The sequence below is a fragment of the Thermobia domestica genome, chromosome 5 (genome assembly GCF_964235325.1).
Source record: "Thermobia domestica chromosome 5, izTheDome1.hap1.1, whole genome shotgun sequence".
In the NCBI taxonomy this organism is placed as follows: Eukaryota; Metazoa; Arthropoda; class Insecta; order Zygentoma; family Lepismatidae; genus Thermobia; species Thermobia domestica.
The window spans coordinates 278,474,049-278,499,212 of NC_137458.1; the positions used below are offsets into that span (position 1 = coordinate 278,474,049).

At 36.1% G+C, this 25,164-nt stretch overlaps 1 protein-coding gene across 2 annotated transcripts in view; it reads left to right on the forward strand.

Moving 5' to 3' along the window:
- Positions 1–25,164, forward strand: part of LOC145686650 (X-linked retinitis pigmentosa GTPase regulator-like) — a 328,222-nt gene that overhangs the window by 25,789 nt on the left and 277,269 nt on the right. The gene's annotated exons all lie outside the window — the stretch shown is intronic.

Below are 25,164 nucleotides of genomic sequence, written 5' to 3' on the forward strand. Positions count from 1 at the left end.
ACCACTACGGGAAATTTGACGTAGAGGGGAGGGGGAAGGGAAGAAATTACAATAGCAATTTTATAACAGAATGTCCATGTCTCAAAAGACATGAAATTTGGTATATGGATTTCTCAGTTGAAATAATTAAATGTGTATTTCAGCGCACGCTCCTTCGATTCCCGGTGGGAACACATGTGGTTCGGATACTACGCTAAGCCGTAGGTCTACATCTCGTATAGCCGTACTGCTGAAAGAGACACTAAACTAAAATCCACATACTGTGCCCACATTTCACCAAAAGCTTTAAAAATGTATTTCCGCGTCGTTCACTTCACTTTGTTAGGTGATTGGGACTACTGTGTAATGATATATTTTCTCTTCATTTTGATCTTGCAGTTCTACAAGAATATGAAATACCTGCTAAATGAAGTATTCCATAACTCTTCCTCCCATAGCATTTTTTTTTTTTAATTTCGTGTATAATGCAAACAAGTTGCAACAAGAATGCAAACAATATGTCATTACTTTAAAGTTTAATGAAGCCCTTGAAATTAGAGTAAAGTCGCACATTTAATATAAAGTACGTGGATGAGTCATAAGTTTTGCAATATTTCCGCAACCGAAGCAGCGGATGCATGTATACACTGTGATCGATCGCAAGTATAAGACCAAACTGGCCCAAGAGTTAATGAGGCAAGCCGACTATTTAATATAGAGATCGCCATTGTCTCAGAATTTTTAATGAGTTTGTAGTAGCAGCGAGAATGAGTGCTCAACAACATCCGATACATGAACTGTTCTGTTACTGTATGAGTTCGAAGTCGGTGATAACCCAAAATATTTGTCATACGAAAGGAGAAGGTGTCGTGAACCACAGCATATTAATTCCTTAGTTCCAGAAATTTCGTGCAGGTTGTAAAAATATCAAAAGATCAGCCAAGTTCTGCCCGCCCCAGCGGAAGAGAATCTGAGATCATTCGACAAACCATTAAGTAAAATTCCCCATCAGTACACTATGATTACGAAACCAACTCCACATGTCCCAGTCCACTGTAGTGCGTCACCTTCACGAACTCGGGAAAACTCTCAGGACATGCCAAATTGTGCCACATAAATTGAGATCAGCTTATGCCCAGAGAAAAGTGGATGTTTGCCAAGTGCTGCAAAATCCGTGTGATGTGCGTTCCTGAAACGGTTTGTCATATGCGACGAAAATTTTATGTTTTTAAAATCTAGATATGCAAAAACAGTGGTTGGCCAGTGACTAGCTTCCAGAACTAATTAGTTGTCATACAGGACTGTATCGAGCATAAAGCCATGCTTTACATGTTGTGGAACTATGAGGGGTAATTCACTTCGAGTTCATTCATAACATTCGTACTATTAATGCCAACCTTTATTCCGAACAGTTAGAGCGGATGGTAACTGCACTATGCAAAAATAGCCTGCATTGGAGAAACGAAAACACTGCATCATATTAACGCAAAACCACATTCGACTTCAAAGACGCAACAAAATTTTTTTAGGAACTTGAGGGCATCGAACTGATGCCACACCCGACATTATAATCCTGCCCCTGCCCCTTCAGGTTAGTACCTGTTTCAGTTTATGGCGCACTTCCTAAAATCACGATGCTTGTGAGAACAAGACATGATGTCGACGTAGAATCGAGAAACTGGCATGAAGTTGGCTGCAAACAGTCCGACACGAGAGGCTGTACTTTGAATGTTAATCTACTTTCGTTATACTGTTATAAATACAGGTATGTTGTGTACCAGAATATTGTAAGACTTACTGCTCAAACTTGTAATTAATTAAAAATTAAATAATGAAGACGTGTCTGTAAAACTTTGTGGCATCTTTACAATGTATTTTTTTCTCACTGCAATGCTTTCACAACTCTAACAAAATTTTCGTCATGTACTGTCTCCATAGAAATACAGATTGTTATAAGAATAATGGAAACATTGGCAACGGTCAGGCGGCGACAGCAGCACCAGGTCCGTAATACGTGAGAAGCAGTAGAGCAGTAGTGTGTCGTGAACTGACCAGACGGTGGTAGTGTAAAATGGGTGATGTCCGATTTCCAAAGAAGGGAAGAAGGGTTGTCGGTTATGTGGTGTGAGCGTGACGAAAGTGGGAAGTATGTTGAGTTTGTCGCGGGAGCCAGTGTCCAAGGTGAAGGTAGCCCACAAAACTCACTAGAAAACCACCTCGGCGAAGAACAGTAGTCGGAAGAAAACCCTCAATGACAAATCCAGTCAAACATTAAAACGGATTGTCCTTCAGAACTTCATGAGACTACAGTTTAAGTGTCGGAGGAACTCAAGGAGTGTCTCCCATAGTCTATTTCGACAATCACAGTTCTCTACGACATGTGCATCCTATGGCTCAGATGGTATTTCCAGGCAGTGACACCGTATTGCAGGATAATAATGCGCCTATTCATACGTCTTTAGGTGTTGCGGCATGCTTTTAGGAGTATCTGGATAAAGTTGAACACCTTCTGTGACCCAGTCCCGGACTTAAACATAATTGAACATATGTGGTCCGTTTTGGAGACACGAATTCGACGTAGATCTTCACCTCCACACTCTCTAACGCAACTGAGTGATCCACTGCACGCAGAATGGCGTAATATTCCATACACGATTTTTTTACGACTCCATTCTACGTCATATTTGTTCTGAAAGAGGTGGTCCAACGCAATATTAAACTGGTAAGTTGCATTTTTCAGGTTTCCCATTATTCTGATAACTATCTGTACTTTCGATGATTAACGTTAAGATGTAACATGAAGCAGAGCAAATGTAATGTTTCATAACTTACTCAGTGTATCTAATAATGTAGGGGTCATGGTTCTCAAACCATAATTTTTGGCCCAGTGCCACTCATTGGGGAAATAGCTACGAAATCCCTAAAATGACATATTTTGGTGTAGAATATTAACACATAAAGTAGAATTTTTCTTCATTATCCCAATCTGGGAAGTCCATAGCTTTAACCAGATAATGGTGCTAAGATGTGAAATGAAGAGAAGTTCACATTTTGTGAGTGGTGAAACTATGTATGTCCTATCCATGTATGCTTGTGTGCAGGGAAGTCACTTCTATAAAAAATAATTTCTTATCGCTTCAAACCAAGGAAAGAAAACAGTCTTGGAAAATAACGTAACGGAAGTAACACGTTACTTTTTAAGTAACATACCTAGTTTGTGTTACTTTTTTAAGTTACATTTCGGATGAGTAACTATAATATATGTAGGCTATATTTTTTTCGCAAACAAATGTTTCTTTCCTGTAAGCAAATTTCTCAGAATGGAGCATGAACTGTCAGTGACCAACAGTCACCGATGCACAGAGAAACAGATAAGATCTTAGTGCCACTTAGGTTTCTGGAAGATGAGTATAACATCAGGGAAATCACGTGTACTAATTACAAGTACCTGAAGATCCAAATCAATACATTCAGTGAGTGAATTGCGAGTGCAGTAGTACTCTAGTTTACTTTGGTTGTTGTTGTTTTTATAAAGATGAAGAACGAAAATATTTTACTGTTCGAATATTTGAAAACATACTTTTTCTTAAAAGCTGAGGATGATGGTGAACAGAATTTAAAAGTAAAGTGTCTGAAGTGCCCCCGGCGGGAAATATTTATCAACAGCCACGAATTCGTCCACAAATTTGAGGAAGCATGTAAAGTTTTTGTTAGTAGTCGTAGTAGTTAAATTCTAGAGTAGACCGAAACAGCTCACACACAAGCATTTGGGATCAAGCTATTTTCCAAATGTTATAATAATTTGTTTACGCGTGCTTTTACTAATATTATATTATATTAATGCATTCTTTAATACTTCATACTTATATAGTCTTATTCTGTTTATACTTATGAAGACTTTAGAAGTTGCAGTTTCTTTGGGAAAAAATGTTTCAATTGCAACAAAGTAAGAAAAAAGGATAAGGTTTCATTTTCTCAGGAGATTAAATAAAGAAATGTATATTGAGTGTAGATGAAGTAGGTCGTGTAATATGTTGATTGGTTGTCGTGACAGTGACATAGTAATTTCCCATATATTAGGGATGGCCAAAATTTTCCGGAATCCGGATTCCGGAAATTTTGTTTTCCGGAATCGGAAAATTTACTTTCCGGAATTCGGAAAAATTCCGGATTTCGGAAAAATTCCGGAATTCGGAAAAAATCCGGAATTCAGAAAAAATCCGGAATTCGGAAAAATTCCGGAATTCAGAAAAATTCCGGATTTCGGAAAAATTCCGGAATTCAGAAAAAATCCGGATTTCGGAAAAATTCCGGAATTCAGAAAAATTCCGGATTTCGGAAAAATTCCGGAATTCAGAAAAAATCCGGAATTCGGAAAAAATCCGGATTTCGGAAAAATTCCGACATTCGGAAAAAATCCGGAATTTTGAAAAAATCGGAATTTTTCCGAGATCCGGAATTTTTCCGATTTTACTTTCCGGATTCCGGAAAGTAAAAATTCTGGAATTGGCCATCCCTAGCTAGTAGCTGTTAAAAGAGAAACACAATAATGAATATATATACTGTATTAGTTTCTTGTAGTTGGATATGTCTTTATCACTTACGTAGACAATTGCTACTGCAGTTATTTACTGCTTTATGAGAAGGTCTTATTTTCACACACAAAAAAGTCGCCGGTATGTCTCAAACATTATCGCGTTCCCACCTGCAGCTGCTCCAAAGCACTGCAAACTACTTTTTAATCAGGCGAAAGGCAGTGAAGGAAAAGAAATCTCAATAAATATTCTAATAACATTCGCTTATTGTCAACATACCTACAGTGAGCGCAGAAAGTGCTCGTACACCATGCATACTTTATATTGAAAACAGCTAGCATGAGAACGGGAGGTGGAAAATATATATATAACCAGAATTAAGACTACACATTCATACATTTTATTTCTATATACAAGAGAAAGGCCAAACAAAGACAATCACTGTTTTGCTCAGAAGAAAAGAGAGAATTCCTTTTTTGTAAACGCAAAAAGTCACCGTACACTTATGATTGAATTAATGCTTATAAAGTATATTACGTTATTTATTATTTTGTGGGATTACCCTGTGCGTTAATGATTGTAGTCTTCGTGGCATTGATTTCACCTGTAGTAGTTCGTAGTTCTGTAGCTTCGGGACTATAGAAGTCAGTGGAGAGCTTTTGTGAACGCGGCATTGAACCTCCGGGTTCCATAGGCCATAGAGTTAGTTAGTTAGTTAGTAGTTTCGGGACTGAATATGTCCCATTCTTCTTGAATAGCTTTTCTCAGGCCTTCTTTAGTAGAGAAGCTGTGCCTTCTGATTCTTGTCACCAGAACAGACCATAGATGTTCTATGGGGTTCATGTCTGGGGATTGGGGAGGTGTGCGAAGCTGTTTCAAGGTATTATAGAGTAGCCACAATCGAGTATTTTCCACTGTATGTTTGGAGTTGTTGCCTTGCTGAACAATAAATTGTTTTCTGCGCACTAGTATGGAGATTTTCCTTTAATATGTTAATATACACTTTGTGGATCATCACTCCATCGATAAAGTGGAGACGACCCACTCCTGAGGCACTCATACAACCCCAGACGAGCACGGACCCTCCTCCGTGTCTTACTTTAGGGACGAGATTTTGAGGATTCATCTCTGTATTCACCTTGCGTCATACCATACGCCTCCCATTGGATTCGATAAGATTAAATTTACTTTCGTCCGAAAATATGACCCTATTCCAGAAAGAAGCCTGATCCCTTATCTTTATACTCTTTTTCAAACTTTAGTCTCTTTATACGATTTGTCTTGTTCACCCATAACATTTTCCTGGCTATCCGAGCATGATACCCTGCAAATATTCCGCACTGTACTGGCTGATACTTTAACACCGCGTGTTTCCAGATCCGTTGCCAATTGGACAGCACTACTTTTCGGAACCTTTTTTCTTTCCCTAATAATGTAACGTTTATCTTGTTCACTCAACACTCTTGGTCTTCCAGTTTTTTTTTTTTTTTTTTTTCCGCACAGTGATAGAAACATTATACATCGCAATTATTGTTTGTACTGTTGAACGAGGTCTGTCTGCAAGGTTTGCTATCTTTCTCAAAGATTTACCCTTCTTATGCAATTTAATAATTACTTTTCTTGTTTCCTCATTTGTTTCTGTTCGGTTGCTTCCCAGTTTTACAGCCCACCGTGCAGTTTTTTCACTCCTATTCACAACTAAACTCATTCTGTTATTCGTCATGCTATAAACAGAGGTGTATAATCAGGTGAATACTAGTGAACCCCAGTTGTGGTATCTTTGTTTCGTATTCGTACGTCAGGTGTACGATCTCTTTTTGCGTCTACTCTATACACTTTCTACGGAATTTATTTACTTTCTGACCATTAAACTTGTCTTTTTGTTCTTTATTGGTATATTCATAAAGCTTAGTTTTCATTATTCATATTGTGTGTGTTATTACACTTCTTAAATTTTCTGTTTCTTTTTCGCAAGCATTCTCGTTTCAATAGCATAGGTGTAGGAACACTTTCTGCGCTCACTGTATGTACAGTAAATACAAATTTATAATTTTTGACTTTACGAAGTATACAATGTAATTGTTCAATAATTAACATAAGCAGGCATTCATTAATTTATATTAATATAATAATTAATAAAACTAATAAGCGGGTGATTGATGACTCAGTGGTAGAGTTTTCATCTATGGTATTCTAACCCAGGACATGTGGGTTTTCGATGGCTAATTTTGTGTTCGAAAATTTTTCCGGTGGTAGGCCTACTCTTGGTTCCCTTTCTTATATTTGTTCCATCATCACTCATTAACGAATTTAGTTTATCAAAACTCTATAGCCATATATTCATTCTGTCCGTCAGTGAAACAAACAGTCTCAAGTATTATCTGATGGATTACCATCAATTTTGGCCACGATGTACAGAGTCAATAGTTAAGAATCGAGTTCCCTGATGAATGTAATATTCAAACCGGAAGCGGTACAAATCAACCATTTCCGGTTTTAACGTTAATCATTATATAGTAAATATGGTAATAGATAGCGAGAAACGGTTTCCAATAATCGACATATATAACATTCATGTAGATGGAATGTTACCCAATTTGTGCATCTGCTGAAAATAATGAGCTTAGGTATTTAGAGAGCATTTTCCGCTTTAGAAAATGTGTGCTTGGTAAAGAATGTAGAGAATTAGCTGAGTCAGGCACGTAGCTAGAATATGGTAATAGGAAGGGGGGGTCTGTCACGAAATACTGTGGTTATTTACCAGGGGCTCAATCATTCTAAATTATTTTATTGGCAACATATATTGGTTCGTTTAGCCAAGATTTCTAATGGAGGGATGATATGAAATACTGTGGTTACACACCAGAGGCTCGATCAATCTAAATATTTTACTGACAACATACCCATATTGATTGGTTAGGACAATAAAATGAGGATATATTAGTAAGTATTTTAATAAGAAGCTATGAAGATATCTCGAGTAAAAAATTATAAAAAAGTATTGAAAAAGATATAGTCTTCCGAGGTCATTCGAACGGTGTCGAGAATTTTGCGTCTGGGAAATTTGCGCCCTACCTCAAGAACAAGGAAAATTGCGCCTGCAATGTACCTCCACCGGGAAGTTTGAGCCCTGCGAAATAAAAGAACCTATTCGAACTTACGCATTTGCTCGGAAGGGCTGACATTACTGCATAAACAATCCTCCCCCCACAACCATGCCATTTGTGATTTATTTTCATTGTGGCTATATAAGGGGAGAATAAACTTCAATATAAGCCAAAAGAACACAACGGATCAACGCAATCACTGCTTCTTCCAGAGATGATTTTGGGGGAACACTGGCCTCCCCAGAGCTCTCAAAGTGCCCCCTCGGAGGAGACCAAAATAATACGTCTATAATATAATAATAAATAGAATAGTACCAGCAGTGACCCCCTCCGGAATACTAAGTGTGCCCCCCGGAACATTTTTTCTGAAAGAACGACTGAACGCAATTGTGTGTTTAAAGTGTATATTACTGAACTGATTTTACATTCACTTTACATTTTCTTTTCTATATTTTGTGTCCTAAAAAGCCAAACAACTCGCAAGGATTGTGAACAGAGATATCTGGGTAGAGCCAAACAGCCTTTTGTAGATTAAATTATACTCTTTGATTATATTAATAAATAATTATATATCAGTCATTTATACTTTTATTGTAAATTTTGTAGTATAATGAAAAATTGTATTTGTATGGATTGCCCTTCAGTGAACTAAAATTGTATTTTTTTTTTTTTTCATTTGTTCGGAATATTATAACAGATGGAGTAACTCACTGAGACGATGAGAGGCAAGCCTAGTTCAAGTGTGAGTGGAAGTTACTTTACACAGTACAAAAATAAGTTGAATTGTAGGGCGCTAACATCCCAGTGCAAATATATAGCCGGCGCATTTTCCCCTCTTTTTGCGGTAGGGCGCAAACATCCCAGTGCAAATATATTGCGAGCGCATTTTTTCCTATTTTTGTGGTAGGGCGCAAATTTCCTGGGCGCAAAATTCTCGCATTCAAGGGAAATATAATGTCCGTGAAGTTGACAAGCCACTTATGTCAGACTCCAATTTCGACTTTAAACGTCGCTAGTGCTATGTTAGTGTTCGATAGTGACGCAAATCGTTAGCACTCCACAGATAACGTGTGCTTTTTAAATAATGGATATGTCTTCTAACTGCATGCCAACACGCCCACTTCTAAGAATCATCTCAAAAATGAGGTTAACCGTTAGAGCAAGTAAGTGCTCATTAGTACAATTAACATTAACGTTAATGCCTCCATTGTACGGCCCTTTGAGTAATAATTACACCACGTATAGTCTCAATGGGTCCCTATATTCTCGCGAACATTCTGACGTGCCCAAGTTAGTTACTTTTTTTTGGAACTATTGTTTATCTGTTATTGTTTATTGTTTATTGCTAGTCTGCAGAGTAGTCCTTACATTAATATGCCATTGTCCTTGATAATCATTGCGTATTTACAAGCAGTTTGTTATTACTGTTAGAAGATATCAAAAAACAACAGATAAAATCTACTACTTAACGGTTCATATTTTTCTTTTACAGTACACAAACGATTAATAATAATAATAATAATAATAATAATAATAATAAGACTATTCCAGCATAAAAGTTATCAATTGCATCACACTGGCAACAAGCGACGCATATTTTAACTTCATAAAAATTCGTTTCTCACGATTTTCTGGAAAACTACGTATGATATCTTCATTCTGTCAAGTTGTTTATCTCAGTGTGATATATGTATTACCTCTGGACAATATCACAGTAAAACAAAAATTAAATATTAGGAGTGCATCGTACTTTTGGACTACATCTCATTAACCATGGGAAGATTGAGTAGTGTATACTTTAGGATGTAAGTTTCAGCTTAACTTGCATCGTACATTCTTAGGATTACAAAAAGGAAATTTGTTCGTTTGCATTTGAACAAAATTCTTAGGATTACAAAAAGAAAAAATAATTTTTCCGAATTCCGGAATTTTTCCGAAATCCGGATTTTTTCCGAATTCCGGAATTTTTCCGAATTCCGGATTTTTTCTAAAATCCGGAATTTTTCTGATTTCCGGAATTTTTTCCGAAATCCGGAATTTTTCCGAATTCCGGAATTTTTCCGAAATCCGGAATTTCTCTGAATTCCGGAATTTTTCCGAAATCCGGAATTTTTCCGAATTCCGGAATTTTTCCGAAATCCGGAATTTTTCTGAATTCCGGAATTTTTCCGAAATCCGGAATTTTTCCGAATTCCGGAATTTTTCCGAAATCCGGTATTTTTCCGAATTCCGGAATTTTCCGATTTTACTTTTCGGATTCCGGAAAGTAAAAATTCCGGAATTGGCCATCCCTAATATATATATATATATATATATATATATATATATATATATATATATATATATATATATATATATATATATATACTTTTCAAAATATTTTTTATTTGTCAGCAAACATATATTATGCTACAGCAACTACAAATAATGCAACTGTAAAAAAATTAATAAACAATAAAAAAATCGTACACTTTTTGTACACGTAAACTGCAACGACTTTTGATCATTTCTTTTACATGTATAGGCTATATGCGTGCAGCAGGACTGCAACTTGTGTACAAAATGTGTCGAAAATGTGCAGGAACTTCCAAGGGTGCAAGTCAAGCACATTTCTCACATGTTTTATACATACTTTACATTCCTCCTATTGTACACCCCACCCCCATATATATATATATATATATATATATATATATATATATATATATATATATACCGGGTGCACCATTTATAATGTCCCACCTTTATAACAGAGGAACCAAGAGAGAGAGAGAAGCGAAACTTTGCACAAAGCAACTACAGAAAGGGGGACATCTATCGATGTATTGGGTAGCATCACCAGGTGAACAGTGTTGCCAACCCAATATAAAGTTATGATTTTTTAAATGGAATGACCTAAATTTAATTTCATAATTCGAATCCGCAACGAAAACAAAGACGAAAGAGATGGCACTCGTAGATCAGTGTTGCATACTTTTTGAGAAATATTGTAAAACATATGTCAAATTTAAACGCCTTTAACACATACAAGAAATGAAGTAGTAACTATTTGTGCACATTAAAGGAAATACTGGGAAGAACTCTTCAAAATGACTTCAAGTTTAGAAGGATCAGTTAAACAGTGTTGCCACAACAGAAGAGAGAAAAGTTGAATTTTGAAATAATGCAATAACTTGAAAAAGGTCCCTAGTACAGTATGGTTTAAAATTCATAGAGCAAACCAGTATGTCTTAAGGAGCATTGTCACGTTTATTTGAGATCGATAAGTCAAGTACTTACCAAGATATTCGGTACTCTGTAAAAGCTGAGAATTTTGTGCTGTACAAGATGGTAACGCTGTTTCAAAATTCCCTTTTTTCCCTCAGCGTTAGAGAAATCGTGAAGAAATGTTTGAAACGAAATAAAACATTAATCAATGGACATACAATGAAATGAAACCCATTTGAGTTCTTGAAGGGACTAATTAAACTTAATGTGGATATAAATTATTCTTGAGTTATTAATACGAATTCACATTTCAACAAGATGGTAGAAATACGTTTACGAGAGTTACCTAATAGCTATTTCGTGCGATGAATATACTTATTCTCGTGCAACTTTAGGGGAGTAATATCGAAACAATTCAATATTATCTGTAAATATTACCGACTTGTTACTACTTCTTTTTTAAACACGAATGAATGAAATAAGTAACAGTTTGTTCCAATAGAAGCAATACAAAGGATGATTTGCAAGCACAATTTCTTTGGCTGTTTTGTAGCTGGTGGGTGTAGCCAAGCGGTGTAACCATGATAATTACTCACTTTCTTAGTTTGCACGTCTAAGGAGATCATTCGGAAGCAATGTTCAAGAAATTGTACATACAAGAAATGCAAGAAGTCATTATAACTGCTATGCCGATGATCACTAACAAAATGATAAATATTGCTTTGCCTTGACGCAATCCATATCGGAATAGTTCCCCAAGTCTCTGGCATTACCAATCAGGTCACAAAATAAATTTCTTTGTGTGGTATTATTTGTACACATGTACTCTCACCTAGGAACTTAAAATTTTAAAGTCATTGGCCTTAACTCAGTATTTTTTTTATTTATTATTATTTTGCTATAAGCTTAAATCTCTACAAAGGTTAGCTGTATGAGTTGTAGCCTATATTCACCAATGTAATAGGCATTTTTTCTGGAAATGCCTAATTATATGTACCATAAAATTCGTGTATTTTTTTAAATTTCTACTTTGCCGCCAACTTGTCAAACTGTACGTTATCTTCTGTATTTATCAGCTCATTTATTGAATGCATAGTTACAAATCATCGAATAAGTTTGAAACGCGTTACTGCCTTTCATATGAAGCTCGACATAATATTTTAAGTACATTTTTAGGAAATTTTCTCGTGCAGCTTTACTTTAGCCGCACAACTCGAAATAATTGTTCAAAAATTACAAGTATTTCACAAATTCCTTCTTATTGTTTACTAAATGATTTGCGCTGGCCGACATGGAAACTTATCAAATGGAATTGTTAAATTTCAAGGGGACCATCATAATCAATTGTTGAATAATTAAAATTCTTCTAAGATTTGCGCGTAAATACGGCGTCCGGGTGTATGCATAAAAACTGCAATGCAAAAAACAAGAAACAATTTGTGCTAGTAGGCCACTTAAAAAGCACGAATGTTATCTCACCGAGTCACAGCAGGGCGAAGCTGAAGGACGCGAGCTCTAGAGAGGGGGTGCGTCAGCGAAGATTGGTATATGCAAAAATAAAGATAGTGAAATGAGTGGGTTTTGGTAATGATATGAGTTTCAATAATACTTGTCACGGTTTCATACTTGTAGCATTCCACTTGTAAACATAAAATACAACTTCTGTACACTGTGCACAAATACAGCACCGGTGGAAAATAGTTTCTATTACAACCATCATTTATATGCACTCACTTATTTTATCCGTAGTAAAGTACTCGGAAGCTTTTACACTATACTCTGCGTCATCCGAATCGGCGTGTGGCATCAACCAATAAACTCACAGTGCGCTGTTACTAAACCTTCAGGGAGGAATCAAATTATTCATAATTCATTTTGTTCGTATTTGTGGACAATTATGAATGATTAGGTTCCTCCCTGAAGGTATAGTAACGTCAATTGAGGGACGCGGACTATGGTAACCTACACATGTAAACATAAAATACAGGTGTATTACTTTGTATTTAACTTTATCGCTTGCAGAATTTTTTTTATGTCTTTTCATGCGAAGTACGGAATTTTACATTAAATCTTTCAAAATTTGGTGCCCCAAAAGTAAAAAAGCACCATATTTACTATAAATTCAAAGGTAAAGTATGAAGTTGACCAAAATGCAAGTAGTAAGAATGATGTAAACTACTATTTGCTGGCTCACGCACAACAATGCATGATATGTTTGACTTTTGTAATATAGTGTTGATGGGGTTCATTAAAATTTTACTTAGGTGTTTTTTTTTTTCTTTTTTGTTCTTTGTACATAAAATATGAGTCAGGATACGTAGGTTGGCTTTGGTTAGCCTAGTTTAGTATACATTTGGTAAACTCCTTCTATAATACTGCAGCAAACGTAAAAATTTGTGAATTGTGCATTAATATCACAAAAATCATAGGTTCAAGTTTTCTCTTACATACACAACTGCTAGGTCGTAATTAATGAATGTCTTAAAATGTTTCATACGGCTTCATTCTGCAGTGGATTGTGTTAACGAAATGTAAAGTATGATTTTTTTTACGATTCTCGGTATGCAATTATAATTATTTATTACATTGTTTGTGTTCGTTTGCGAACATTATTACGAAATTCGACTCATATACTGTTATTTAGCGTGGCACATGGACTGTTATTTGGTACCAATAGCTTCTAATGTTTGCATTTAGTGTTTAGATGTACCGTTACGTACAATATTATGTCCTAGCAACTGTTCGGAATATTTTTTGCAATATATTGTACGGCAGTCATTTCAAAAGTTCTGCACACTAAAAGATGTTATGCAAGCTAATAATTTATTGTACAAAATACCTTTACAGGCCGTCATACAATCTCCATACTTGTTTATGACAGCTTCCCAACATTTGGCAAATTCTGTATTCTGGATATTGCACCTTCATTGTTGAGGTGTTTGATCACTCGGGTCACCTCACTGAAAGCTTCGTCAATCTAATCTAAACGTTTTCCACAGAGTAGTTCTTTTAATTTGGGAAACAAATCAAAGTCTGGTGGGGTCAAATAAGGACTATATTGAGAAGGGAAGTATTTCCCATCCATACTTGTTAATTGTCACCCTTGCTTGTAGAGCAGTATGCGGCCTTGCATTAGCGTTCTGAATGAGGACACCAGATACAAGCATGTCGGGATTTCTTTCAATATTTTTCGGGCACAAAACATTTTGCAGAAACAGCTTGTAGTATACGCCTGGTGTAGACGTCCCCTGTAACTCTATTGTAGCTATCTGTCCATTCGTATCATACGCGAAGATAATCGTGAGTTAAACGTTTGATTGTTGCTAGCGGAATTTCTTCGAGCGTGAAGAGTCTGAACTGTTTTATTGTGACGACTGAAACTTCAATTCTGGTTCAAACTCTCGTATCCAGATTTCATCAATTGCAACAGTCGTTTGGAAAAACTGATCTCCTTCTGTTTGATAACGTTGAAGCAATTTTTCTGCGATTCTTTTACAACATGCTTTCTGCTCTTTACTAAGATCATGCGGAACCCATCTCATCTTCATCTTCAGCTTCTCAGTAATAATTCTGTAAAGTGAAGTGACAGATATTTTGGCCTCATATGCAATTTTCTTACATGTTTTCGTCGACCCTCTCTCAAAATGTCATTCACAATAATCTCAGGAGTGTAGTCTGTTGCAGTTGATGGTCTTTCACTTCTTGGGGTGTCCGCAGTGCTTACACGACCTTCACGGAAACGAGCTGATCACCGAAATACAGTGCTATGATCCACTACACTATTTCGACAAAACTCCCGGAAAGTATTGTAAATTTCAGGTGGATTCTTTCCATATAGAGTTTCGATGTTGATATAGGAACGCTTATCATCATGTGTAACCCAATTTCAAGCAGGTTCACCACTGAATTTCTCACAACACAGCTAAGCAAACCAGAAAACATAGAAACAATCATCAAGCCCAAACTCTGACCCACAACTGACCTAAAAGTGAACTTGATCAAACCACTCAAACGGTCGTGCATAGCCTGTGTGCAAGACTTTTGAAATGACCCTCGTATTTATACCTGGACCCTCTCATTTTGTAACGGTTTGCAATACAAAGCGAAAATAAGCATTTTGGTTTTACTTTTGGTGACGTGTTTGTTTTCTACGGACACAGTCCCACGTAGCATGAGGATGGTGCTTGTCTTTCTCCCATGTCGTCCTTTACGCGCATATACACTGTCGCTGACATGCCTCCTCTATATGAACAAAAACCCGTGTGAGTTTCCAACTTCGTTCTGTTCAAATAGATGAAATGATAATTTCTAGTGACCACCATGCAGAGGTTTGTACGTATTTTTCCGAGAATAATCGCTTTTCAGACATATCATTTTGCAGTATATCATAAATCTATGTTCAATTATTGTGAACCATTGTACAAAAAACAAAAGATTTTGATTGAATTATAATAGGAAAATTGTGTGGTTATGCCTTCTTAAACTGCGAGGGCACGGTTGCTCAGTGGTACAGCACTTACCTCTGGTGCGTGTGGTCCCTGATACGATCTCCGATCCACTAAGTTTGTGGTGGATAACATCGTGTCCATGGGGTTGTCGGGTACTCTCATTTTCTCTCACATTCTCATCCCATTAATTCTTCTATCATCAGTCACTTGCCTTAATCATTGTCCCCCTTAGCCTAAATGGCATAAACGTGGGACGTTATACAGAAAGTTAACCTGCGCTAAGGAATACGATCTCGTATATAATTTGCAGAAGAACTATGGAATATTCTTTACACAGTATGTTTACACTATTTTGTTTACAACTTATCCACCTTTGCTAACGCGCCTGGTCATTATAGACACCTTGAGTTTCCATTACTTTGGCCCTGTCCTGACTTGGTTAAATACTTCCTTGCTTTTTGTGGCCATCCAGCACAGATTGAACCTACTGTATTCGTTTACTCGTCAACTCAGTACGGATCAAACCTTTCATGGTCCCACCAGGTTCTCCCTTTCTTAACGAATCACATACATTTCTTGTTATTGATGGCCACTTAACAGGGGTTGTTTGGTATTTGTTCCTCTATAGCTTTTATGGCATATTTCTACGTGCTGTACTTTTACTCATCACGTTTGAGTCCTCATAAGGGAATCGGCACCTATGAATCCATAAATGCAACTCACTTCTTAAAAAGCAATATTTATACATTATTTGTAGTTAATTTCGTGGTGAATGAAATACAAAATAAGTTGTGTATGGTCCCATAAAATTGGATAGTACGTATAAATATTGGATGATTTGAAAATTTTTGCTACCATTTAAGAGAACTTAGCCTATGTATTTTCAATTCAAAATTTACAACTATTAATATCTACGTTTTATTGTCTTTTCTAACTTATATTCAGGAGAAAGAAATTAAATTAAAGACATATATGTTTATGATGATCAAGAAACAATTATTCGTAACATATATTACAAAATTCATGAAACAGAAAACATATTCTGTTTAATTATTTTAAATAGTTTACTTTAATTCGGCATGTCACAGAATATAACTTGTGTCACAGATTAGTACTTTATTTCTCCCACGCAGAGGGGAAAAAGGGAATTTTGAAACAGCGTTACCATCTTGTACAGCACAAAATTCTCAGCTTTTACAGAGTACCGAATATCTTGGTAAGTACTTGACTTATCGATCTCAAATAAACGTGACAATGCTCCTTATGACATACTGATTTGCTCTATACATTTTAAATTATATTGTACTAGGGACCTTTTTCAAGTTATTGCATTATTTCCAAATTCAACTTTTCTCTCTTCTGTTGTGGCAACACTGTTTAACTGATCCTTCTAAACTTGAAGTCATTTTGAAGAGTTCTTCCCAGTATTTCCTTTAATGTGCACAAATAGTTACTACTTCATTTCTTGTATGTGTTAAAGGCGTTTAAATTTGACATATGTTTTACAATATTTCTCAAAAAGTATGCAACACTGATCTACGAGTGCCATCTCTTTCATCTTTGTTTTCGTTGCTGATTCGAATTATGAAATTAAATTTAGGTCATTCCATTTAAAAAATCATAACTTTATATTGGGTTGGCAACACTGTTCACCTGGTGATGTTACCCAATACATCGATAGATGTCCCCCTTCCTGTAGTTGCTTTGTGCAAAGTTTCGCTTCTCTCTCTCTCTTGGTTCCTCTGTTATAAAGGTGGGACATTATAAATGGTGCACCCGGTATATATATATATATATATATATATATATATATATATATATATATATATATATATATATATATATACTGTATATAAGCGCGAACCCAAGGAAGGACTATAGCCCCTCCCTTGATTATATCCTGGATCCGCCACTAGATATCTATCTATCTATCTATATATTTGGACCAGCTACAAGGAGCATGCAATATTTTTTTAAATCAAGTAATATATACTAAGAGAACCCTCATGAAATTCGATAACGTGTCACATCACAAGTCTCACGTGATTCGCCAGTAATTTAAGAACTTCAGTAGTTTTGAAATCGTACCACATCCAACGTATACCTTAGACCTTGTGCGAATCGGTTTTTGCCTGTTTTGTACCAGTATATATGACTTAAAGTATGCCTTCTGACATGAACGTATTGTTGCATCACTAATGGAACGTTGGACAGTATAAATTTCAATGAACTATACCTCGTTTCGCTTTACTGCGCAATAACTATCGATTTCATTGCACTAAAAGTATAAGTATTGTTTCCTGAAATGCTGTAAAGCTGTGGCTCATTGGGTATTAATACTACTCACTTTAACAAGTGTCTTTCTAAGCGTTTTCATGTATGTTTATATATATATATATATATATATATATATATATATATATATATATATATATATATATATAGATATAGATAGATAGATAGATAGATAGATAGATAGTGACGGAACCAGAATATGATGAAGGGAGAGGCTAAAAAAATAGTTTGCCGCTTTACCCAGTATAAAGCAGGATTGAAGCCCATTTTATTCAGTGTATACCTGAGCGTCAAGGGAGGGGCTATAGCCCCCCTTGGATCAGCGCCTGTATATATATATATATATATATATATATATATATATATATATATATATATATATATATATTAGAGCGGAGCGAAAAATCGCTTTTTTATGTATCGAAAACGCAATAGTGCGGAAAAGTTGCCAATTGATGTTTATAAAATAGTGTAAAACTTTCATTGCTGAAATGGAATATCTTCGGATGGCGAATCGGCAAAAAAGATTTTGTGTCTTTATAGGTTATGCAAACCCGCCGTACACACTACTCTTGTGTTTCTACGGTAAATAAACAAAAGTATTACGTACATTTCTTAACTTAAGTAATATATAAAATTTAAGAAATATTTTCTGCATTTTTTAGGCGCATTTGGAATCACACAATAGCCTATTTAATCAAAATAATGTACTTAATACAAAATATATACTTTTTCTGCGTCTCTCTGCTTGTTTCAATGAAACGACCCAGGATCCACGACGAGGACGTGGATGCAGGTCGGGTCCCTCCCATGCCCACCCTACCATCCATATACGTATGTTCAAAATTAGATTTTTGGTTCTTTTCAGAGCATAGTTTGCCTTTGTTTCTACTTTTTGGTGTACAGATTGGGATTTTAGTTTACGTCTGATAAAACCATCTCTGCCACAAACTTCTGTGTAAGGTTCTGTTACAAGTTCTGAATTCTGGGTGTGACAGGAATATTTCAAAGCTCTTTTTATGCCTGGATGTTCATGGTTCTTCAAGTTCTTTGTTGGAAAACAAGACAGCAGTGGAGCATGTGTCACTTCAACTGAATCCGCAATAATAAGGTATGTGTAATCGTTTGCATTTGAAATTGAGCTTTGGTAGCATTTTTTTTACATGTGACTCATTGTCTACTTTAACTGGTCTTCCCTATTTCATCTTCCTACTGTTACTACTGTCATTATCTCTACTCTTCTCGTTCCTAGCCTTTCTCCTTGAGTTGACTATCTTACTCCATGTCTTTTTTCTGATGTGAAATCTTTCATTGTCAACCATAGAGAGCAATATATTCTTCGGGTGTGCGACATAATAATTATTTTGAACTATTTCTTGAACCAATTGCCACTCCTTTTGTGGTATATATCATGAAGTTCTCATTAGCCACACGTGTTTAGCTCCATATTTACAATTAGAGTATCTTTTTACTGAAAAGCAGCGACCTCCAGTCTCTTTCCTGCATAGAGTTTGATCTTTAAGACCATCAAAGTACAAGCCTCTAAGAACCTTTCCTTTGGCCATTAGCACTTCCTTTTGTCGTATCTTTTCCCTTTCTCGCCGTATTTTTGAGCGGTCTATCATCTGTCCAGCATTTTTTGGATCAATTATCCCAAAATATTCCAATGTAGCTGTTGCTATCAAAGCAGTTGCACGATGAGATGTTCCAAATCGGTCTGCCAGCATAACGAGAGGTGTAAGGACATGTCGTTGCTGCTTGCTTCTTTTTCTCTAATTTCCTGCTGTTTCGCAAAGTAATCATCAACACTAGACTCATCGCTATCAGAAGGTGATGTTTGGACAGGGCCGGATTTCCGAATAGGCCCGGTAGGCCCGGGCCTATGGGCGCAAGCTCCCAGGGGGCGCACGGCCGAGAGAAAAAAAATAAAAAAATAACTAGAAATAAAAATAAATAGCCATAACAACATATTTTTTTGAATTGATTAAAAAAAATCAGGCTAATAAAGCATTCTGATTTTGAAGTTCTTTGGAACAAATAATTGTTGGTAAAGTTCACCAATCTTTTGTTAATACATTAACGGTATTTTGTTAAGCCCAGAACCAAGTAAATTTTTCCAAAAAAAAAAAAAAAAAAAAAAAAAAAAAAAAATTGCATCGTGGAGTGGTGATTAAGCAATTAATATATAGGCCTGATATAATTTTTAATAAAGGTTTTTAGGAAAATAACTTTAGCCAGACTAGGGGGCGGAAAAAATTATTGGGCCTAGGGGCGCTAAAATGCTAAATCCGGCCCTGTGTTTGGAGTTCATTAGAAGTACTCGTTTGTGATATGTAAGAAGATTGTAGGCGGGTGGTCTCTCGTGATTTACTTTTAGTGCGTGTGAAAGTCTCCTCGTAGACAATTCCCTCTATTTTGCCTACTCGTGTTGCTCTCTGATCTTGCCACTCCTTCCTAGGTACTTTCTTTTTCGATTCACATGAGTACATGGAAAGTTCATGACATTTACAGGAACATATATCAAAGAACTTCGTGTAATCTTGTTTAAATGTATCCATTTTTTCAGGCAACTAGCGGAAGGTTTCGTTTTCTTCTGAGATTTAACAAACTTCTTGTATATTTTCCGTGCAAGGCAAGTAGAAGCTGAACCATACGTTCTAACGATACAGTAGGGATGGAAGCCTTGTCCTAAACAGATTTCACACACTGAGCAACGTCTCTCGCCACATTCTTTACAGATGGATCATACCCTTTCTCACACTTTTCAAGCTCTACCAATTGAAAATAATACTTCATTACATCTGATTTTGTGCACAACTGTACACCTGGAAGCTCAGCTGAATGTCCAAACACGGGGTAAGTCATTCTTAATTTTGTTCTTATCTTCCGCATGTTTAGAGTTTTAATATTGATATAAAATACAGATTTCACACACACTACATAAAGTTTAATTTACAGTACACAAACAAACTGGTTATACACTTACCAACTACATACAACGAAGTAAATACTGAAACGCATTGTTAACACCGCAAAATTACCTTGAAAAATCGTCTTCCATACACGAACAAAGTTATCGAATACTAAAGTTGTTCCTTTTTTATACTGCTGCTATCAATTGGACTAGTCCAAATTGAATTCTTACGCAGGAAGGAAGGTAAGCTCTATAAAGCAGCACGAGAATTTTTAAAGGAAAAATAGTATTAAAGGAAAAGTTATAATGAACAATGAACACATTTATCGACATATTCAATGCTAGAACTTTATATGAAACCACAAGTACAGTATATGATATACAATACTTCGTTTTGTTAAAATGGGCTATTTTATGGTTTCAAATCTGCCTAAATCATCTAGAAATTATTTCTTCAATTTTATAGACTGCTTACGTTAAGAAATATAGGTAATACTTTTGTTCATTTACCGTAAAAACACAAAAGAGTAGAGTGTACGGCGGGTTTGCATACCCTATAAAGACACAAAATCTTTTGTGGCGATTCGCCACCCGAAGATATTTGATTTCAGAGACGAAATTTTTACAGTATTTTGCCAATATAAATTGACAACTTTTCCGCACTATTGCGTTTTCGATTTATAAAAAAGTGATTTTTCTCTCCGCCCTAATATATATACTGTACTAGTTTTGAAGACAAAAACTACTATATCGTTATAATGAAATGTTTGCGTCAACTTAGACATTCACTATCCTTTAGTACACCCTACGAAGTTTACCTGTATCATTCAGTAATTTTTGTAGCGCGAGAGATCCGAACTCGATACCGAGTGGAATCTCACGTGGATCGGCCCTATTTGAAGCTATATCAACGTCTCGTATAACCTCAGTGTGGAAAAGAACCGTTTACTGAACATAAACAAATCAAGAGTTGTTAATGTGGCGACTTCTGTCTGTTCGTGTGCTAAGTAACTTGACAACTATGTGAATGGGTTGTTATTGACTAGGTGTAGTTAAAGTTAGGTCGACATTCGTGCAGAACTAATCACGCATAGTCTTTTAGAAATCGGAGGGGAAAATATTGTGTTCTTGTATTTTGTTCTAAGAAAACAAACCATACCGAGGGAACAGTGGCTATACAATATTCAATTAGCCTGTTTTCAGCATATCTAAACTAGGATTGTATTAAACAATATAGCAAATGTTTATCGATACGTATTATATACTTCTATCCTAAAATACAGTACTGCTCAGAAAATTTTGAACATTCCTTCTTTGAGTTAGCATCTACTGTGAGCCTATACTATTATTTTGACACGAGAATTTTGTCGACGTGTGTCAAAGGTGCTCCTATCTAAAGCATAACATTTGGTGACAGTTGGATCGGAGTCTGAAAGATGCTGCAGATGATATATCTAATTATATTTCTTAGGCCGTGTCCAAAAGCGCAAAGTGTAAATTTTGAGTATGCAAGCCTGAAATATACAATTGGAGTGGATAGTGTATACTTCGTCAGGTTAACTTTTGATCCGTTCTTCGTTCCAGCATCTCATTGTGGTAGAATATGAAAGATTGATAACAAAGAAAAAGAGAATTTCGCGTGGTGAAAAATGGAACTTTTTTTTTTAAGGTTAATAATTTTCTGGTTACATTAAATATAAAAATATCGTACAAATTGACAATATGTGCAACCTTAAATCGGTCGTTGTACCTGGAAATATTTATAATTTCGTATCTCTCATGTATAGATTTACAAAATTGGCGTAAAGGCAATGGCTATATACATATTGTGTTATGCGGACAATATATTCACAAAACACCAAACTATTCGCGATGTTTATTTTATTAGGCATGCTTGTGGGAAGAAATATTTCTTAAATCACCGGGAGGCTAGTAGCACTGGGGGGTTAGGGCGCCGAAAACACTGCTGCGGGCGCTATTTACAAGCAATGTGAACTTAACTTCTTAGTTCTTAAAAGTAATTTCTGTTACGACCCCTATTTTGTCACATCCTCTTGCCAGCGACCTCCATATAGTTTGTGGTTTGTAATAAGCTTGTATGAGATTTTTAATATACCTATTACGAAGATCTAACGATTCCCATCTATTTCTATAATAGTAGAATCCATTTCTTGTATATAGTGGGTGCAGTAACATTCCTAAAAGCGAAGGGGTTAAAACCGAATTTGGTCAGTTCATTCGTATTACAAATATCGAATCCGATCCGTCATACATTTGAAAATTTTAGAACTTCATAACTCCCTTAATTTTGGGTCATATGATAAAAAATAAAGTGATTTATAATTTCGGTTTTAAAAAACTTGAACAGTTGTTAGAGAAGTTATTGAGTATTTTATAAGACTTTATAATGTGCGTCACGAAGATTGAACCGAACATGGCCGCATTAATGAAATCACACAATGCTCATGTATCTCATTAGCTTTCAATTTTAATTGTATTTCAATATGTAAGTTTTGTTGCATTTGTATTTTTCTGATATTTCAATGTGCAGTTCTCATTAGTTTCGTATCCTACGTTTTTCATCTAAATTGATTTTTAAACAACTCTGCACCTGTTGAAAATGTTTAGTAGACCTAGTTTTTGTTGTACTTAGCAATATGTATAAAAATAAAAAATAAATATGCATATTAGAACAAAATTCAAAATACTGTCCGCGAATAGTTTTAAAAATATTTAGATTCTAATTATATTTATCTCTTCTGCTTATTTTCACGATCCCCAAGAAACCCTCTCGCGACCCCTAAGTTGAGAAACCCTGCTCTAGTGCTTACTGTTACCGACGTACGGAACTTTCTGATCGATATTTGTATAATCTATTAATGTGGACTTTTTTGCTTTGTATGTGTAATTTCGATGCAGCTGTGGGAGAAGGAAGACCAACTGATGAAATACAGATTGTGTAAGAAAACAGGAGAATCTGGAGAAGACCTAGAGACAGGATGTTTTTTTAGTAGTTGATCTAAGTTGGAACTATCAATCAGTGAGTGTACAGTGTTTCATATGTACAGAATCTGTAGAGGGGGGGAGTACACACATTTTAACGAAAGAAAACTATATTGTGTTTAGAGCTAAACTTAATTATACATCTCAAAATTAATACGCGCTTTAATAAAGTAAAATAGAATTATCCTGCACCTACACAGTTACTGAAGGTGATCTAGGTATTTGCTGACTTCTGAAACCATAGCCGGAGAAGCAGAACTTGTAACTGTATGTCGTCTTTCGATCTTTCCTTGTGTTTATCACAAATAGTAATATGCGTCTCGAACTTGTTATGAAGCCTTATAATTGTAAAGTGTGTGTGAAGTTGTTTCAAGCGCTCGTCTACTGACATTGAACTTCAGTGATATCTTCAAATTAAAATACCTCATTACAGTGTATTCTAAATCCTCAAATGTCAAGCATGCACTGGCCATTCTGTTTCTCTACCATATTCATATGATAGAATAATGAGAGTACCGACATCTATTAAGGTAATACCATACCATACATTACAATGATCATTCAACTTCGAAAACAATACACAGACATCAGCTATTAAATTAAACTCCCTCATGGTTATACGGTTAGCGTACGCACCTTCAGCATAGGAGACCGGGTTTGATTCCCGATGGAAGCTTATGCGGTTCGGATCCCCCGTAAACTTGTAGGTAGATTCTCATTTCAGAAACATTTCGGTGTTCAACGCATAGGTGTCCAAACTCGCGAGCCCGACGCTCGTGAGCTCGGCACTCACGCTCAACCGGGCTCGGGCTCAATAATTGAGCGCGAGCCCGAGTGAGCCCGATCCCCAATGAAATAAGTGAGCGCGAGCCCGAGTGATTGCAAGCCCAGTTGGGAGAAGTGAGCGCGAGCGCGAGTGAGTGCGAGCCCAGAGAAGATTAGTGAGTGCGAGCGCGAGCCCAGTTGGGAGAAGTGATCGCGAGCGCTAGTGATCGCGAGTCCAGTTGAGACTGGTGAGCGCGAGCGCGAGTGAGTGCGAGCCCAGTCCAGAGAGATGAGCGCGAGCCCGAGTGAGTGCAAGCACAGTTGAGTGCGAGCCCGCGCTCACTTCACACTCACGTGGACTAATTTGCTTTAGAGTCACAAAAATAGGAAATTCATTCCATGTGCAGAATTGTAAAGGAAGAATTAAACAACTTTACAAAATGAAAAATCACATTCTTGAGGTCTGAGCTGTCATTTTATTGTCCAGAGGATTTCAAACACCTTTCGATAGAGAACCGACTTTTTCATGGCTATTATGAGAGGATGGTATTTGAGGCAGTTATTTGTTTTTGTTGTTTTAGTAACAACTTCCATGACCCAAGCTTTGTGTGTGTGTGTGTGTGTGTGTGTGTGTGTGTGCGAGATCATAGAATAAGGAAACTACTTGACCTTCCGAAGTAGGAAATTTATTTACTAACAACTAATGAAGCTGTGCGTTCATAGAAAAGTCGAGCGAAATAATTATGTATTATTTAATTATAGCTTCTTTAAGTCCCAATAAACAAGAGTAGCTCTTGGGAATGTTGATAACTTGCATCATAATGGTTATTCAGTCCATTAATTTATATGAGGAAACAAAGAATTTTAGCCAGTTAATTTTACTGACTACTTCTTGAGATCTTTAAATGTAT